This window comes from Capsicum annuum, chromosome 4 (genome assembly GCF_002878395.1).
Source record: "Capsicum annuum cultivar UCD-10X-F1 chromosome 4, UCD10Xv1.1, whole genome shotgun sequence".
NCBI classification, from domain to species: Eukaryota; Viridiplantae; Streptophyta; class Magnoliopsida; order Solanales; family Solanaceae; genus Capsicum; species Capsicum annuum.
This window is the reverse complement of record NC_061114.1, coordinates 195,632,488-195,637,087: the sequence shown is the minus strand read 5'-3', so window position 1 is coordinate 195,637,087 and position 4,600 is coordinate 195,632,488.

The following is a 4,600-nucleotide window of genomic DNA, read 5'->3' as shown; positions in this document are numbered from 1 at the left end:
ACTAATATAAGCATAACTAATGCAACTATTATTAATATATTATATTCTGTATTTTTCTTATACACTTTATCAAACGACCCCTTAAAGTTTTCGACTAACATTCATTTAGAAGCTCTTTAAGCATATAGTTTAAATTATTCACGTTTTATTTGGATATTGTTGTTATATGGGCTACATTTCTTGCTCTTTGTGCATGAAGGAGACGTGAAAGGGAGTCTTCGTGTAACTAAAAGAGTTGTTAAGTTTTAGGGGCGGGTCAAGCACTTCGGTGGCCTAAAGCGAAAATTGAATGGAGGCTTTAAATTTTTAAGAAAAAATTAATGTATGTTTTCTAATAAAGTCTATATTTTTTATATTTTGAGATGTAAAGTTGTTAATATTTTTTTATGATCGATTTCTTCTAATAATTTTTTTCGTTAATATAACTAATGCATTTAATCTTTCTTGTTACATAGTACTTTAATGTTTAAATACATCAAACTTTTAATAATTCTTTACTTTTATATAGAAGTTTATTTTTTCTACGAATAGTACTTAATAATTTTTTTTAATAGAAAAACTATAATCTATTATTGTGAAAAAATGAGGCCCCTCAAATTTAGGGGCCTAAGGCGGTTGACTATTTTTTGACTATGTAGAGCCGGCCCTGCTAAGGCTTCATATAAGAGATCTTTGTGGTCCAACCTTTTTCTAAACCCCACGCATAGCGAAAGTTTTAGTATTTTTTCGCACGAAGGAGATCTTTAGTAAACCTGTAGCTAAATTAACTTAACATTGTGCTTAGTAAGTCAAATTATAGACTGCCTTTTTTATTTTGCCTTTGCATTTTACTGTATTTGTTCAATCTAATGTTAATTTTTCATTGTTGCTCAAATAAAAATTCAGTATAGTGTGCACATAAAAATGCATTTTATTTTAATTTAGACTCACTTTGTGTTGTAATTGTTCTTACCAGGGAACAAAAAGAGGGAATGAAGAAACCTGAACTATGACATTTTCTATCCAAAAAACCTAGCATTGCCAAGTGTCATGCAGGGTCGGCGCTTGGGTAAAGCTGGTGAAGCTTAGGCTTCAGGTGGGAGCTCAAAATAGTTATTCTACGTATTTTTATTTAAATTTTTTTTTAAATACTACGAATATCTACTTAAAAAGAAAGATAAATTTTGGTCTTTGATTTGATAAAAAGTAAGTCTTGAAAGAAGCATGGTAACATATATAAACCAAAAAAATATGAAAATAAAGATAAAAAGTAATTATTATTCTTATTTTTATTTTTTCAATCAAAATAAAAATTTTATTTTCTTTTTTGGGTCATGCAATACTCATTAACCCCTTTTATATCTTATCGTGGTTCATCCTTCTCTATTATTTTCTTTTCAATCTTTATTCCTTCAAAACTTGAGCAGGTCTCTTTATAACAACATAATCTACTTTCTCTTAAATATCAAGCATTGTTGGTAGTTTATGAAGCAAAAATTCTTTTTTCTTATCGAGTTTTGAATTAGATTTTGTTATTCTAATATTTTAGTATTACCTTTTTCAATTAAAATCTACTTTTCTTGATATTTTTTTCACATAGGCATATGTTGTTCCTTCTCGTTTTTTTTTTCAAAATTAAAATTGACAAAATCGTACTCAAAGATCAACAATCTCTAAAGAGAAATTGAGTAGATTAAATATATCATCAATTGAAAAGAAATTAATCGAATCAATTAATTATAAGATGATTATTTATAGTTGTGCATCCCAAAATGCTAGAAGAATAGACTTTAAATTATATATATTTATATATATATATATATATATATATATAACCTTTTTAAAAAATTAGTATATCAATGACCCTCATCGAACTTCAACTTTAGGCCACCAATATTATTGAGCCGTCTTTGGTGTCATGGAGTCTCACTTGCTTTGTAGCGTGCAAGAACTAAAAAATCGACTCAAATAGAATATTTATGTAGTATTTTACATTATTTTTGAAAATTTTTATTTTTGTTTTTCTTTCTTTCTTTTGGTAGACTCAGAGTAAAAGATCTAACTCACAAATTTATTTGAGTGTGTTTTAGTATTCAAAATTTTCGATCAAGTTTACTGAGTAAATTTTTCTCTAATTTACAGTACCTTTACTGCTATCGATTTTTATTATTATTATTATTGTAGATATAAGAGTTCTTGACAAAATTTATTACAATAAGAAAATTATTTGATTTTGATGAAGAAGGGAAAAAACGAAATTAAACAAAAAAGAAAATACATATAAGAAAAAAATTGTTTACACTTCAAATCATTTTTTGCTTTTTTGTCTTGTTAATTTCTTAGTATTATTGTTATGTTGGAGTTATCTTTTTAAATTGAGTTAATTATTATGATAAATTTCGATAAGAATGATAATAATATTTACTGTAATTTTATTAGTGGGGTTTAAAGAGGATGCAATGTAAGTAAATCTTACTCCTCTCTTTGTGAGGTACGGAAGTTATTTCTAATAGACTATTGGCTCAAAAGAGAAGTTACTCTTTGTGAGGTAGAGAGGTTATTCCTAATAGACCATTGACTCAAAAGAAAAGTTATTCAAGCAGGATTCAAAAAAAGAAGAAACAAAAGGACAACAAAACATCAAGATAGTTACGGTATATTACTACTTGCAAGAGGAGAGGAGATGAGGCTTGCACCCTGTCTCTCCCACTTAAAGTGCAACAATACTCAATTACTTAGGGTCTGTTTGGATTGACTTTTAATAAGTGACTTATAAGCACTTACTTTTACTTAAAAATAAGTACTTAAAAACATTTTTTTACTTTATCAAACACCACCAAAACTAAAAAAATATTTAAAAGCTAAAAACAACTAAAAATAAGTCAATTCAAACACTCACTTACTAATTTTCTACACTAATTTTTTACCGTCATACCTTTCTACCTCTCCTGACTACTACGGTCTACGATGAAGCCAACCTCTCATGCTTTCTATATCCAAACTATCTCATCAACCGCACTTTTCTCATATTGTTTGTCACAAATTAAAGGTCATTCCAACCTTGTGTAGTGTTACTTTATTCTTATCAATCCTAGTATGTCACACATCCATTTGAACATTCTCATTTTTGAAATATTCATCTTTTAAATATGGGCATTTTTTATTGACAAACATCAATGCGGTCTAATCACCGTGTTGTAAAAGTTACCCGTAAGCCTTTGTGATAATTTGTGTCGCACAATACTCTAGATTTAAACTTTTATTTTGCCCAGCTCACTACAATACGATGCATGACATCATTATAATTCTTCCTATCTTGTTGGATTATAGACCCAAAATACTTGAAGCACTATTATGATAAAATTGAATCATGAATTTTAGTTAGGTTTATATATAGAAAAAATGCTCTGTTTCTACCCTGAACTATACACGAAATTGTTGAGACACACCCGAACTTTAGAAGGGTCCTATTACCTCCCTGAACTAATTAAAATCGTATTTTTGGCAACCTTAGTGCCTACGTGGCACATCAGTGAATCAACACACTGAAGGTCCACGTAGGCACATGTATGTGCCACGTAGGCAACACGTATGTGCCACGTAGGCACTAAGGTTGCGAAAAATATGATTTTAATTAATCCAGGGGATAATAAGACCCTACTAAAGTTCAGGTGCGTCCCAGCAATTTCGTGTATAGTTTTTGGTGGAAACAAACATTTTCTCTTATATATATATAGACATAAAATTAGTCCAAAAACTTTAAAGTATGGCAAAAGAGATTCCAGATTTGGTCATACCATTAGAAACAGATTATTTAATAGTCGAAACAGATGAAAGCTTAAAAGGATGGGGAGCTGTCAGTATATATATATATATATATATATATATATATATATACAAATGAGTTACGAAGAAGAAGAATCCTAGAACAAAATGAGAGGTAGCTAACCAACTTCTAGGAGAGACATAATTGACTGCATTGATCTCGGTAGCTACACCACCCACAGAATTTAAAGAACCTAAAGGAGCATGAGTCATATATTCCGCGGAACGTCGTTCCTGCCAAGGTTGTATGTCTTTTTTCAACCTACTCAAGTCTAACCCATTTGGATCCCTTAGAGGCTCTAACCATGGAGCACGTAGATCCCCAAAACGCATAGTTTCTCCTCCAAAAATGACTTCTCCGGTTAGGGAATGCATTTGATATTTACCTAAACCGGTAGTTCCTTGAGCAGATTCCACGTTAGCCCCAAGGCGTTGGTCTCTAACTAGAAAAGTAAATGCTTGAACTTGAGAAGCTTCTGGTCCAGTAGGTCCGTAAAATTCACTAGGATAAGCGGTATTATTGAACCAGACAAAACAACAAGCAATGAAATCAAAGACGGCTAAAGCCCCTAAACTATAAGATAAGTAAGCCTCTCCAGACCATACAAGTGCGCGTCGAGCCCATGCGAAGGGTTTGATTAAGATATGCCAGATTCCACCAAGTATACAATGGAACCTAACCATATATGTCCTCCGATTATATCTTCTAAATCGTCCACACTAACAATCCATCCTTCCCTCCAAAAGGGGATTTTAGTAAATAACCAAATATGATACTCGGGCTAAGGGTCAAGTT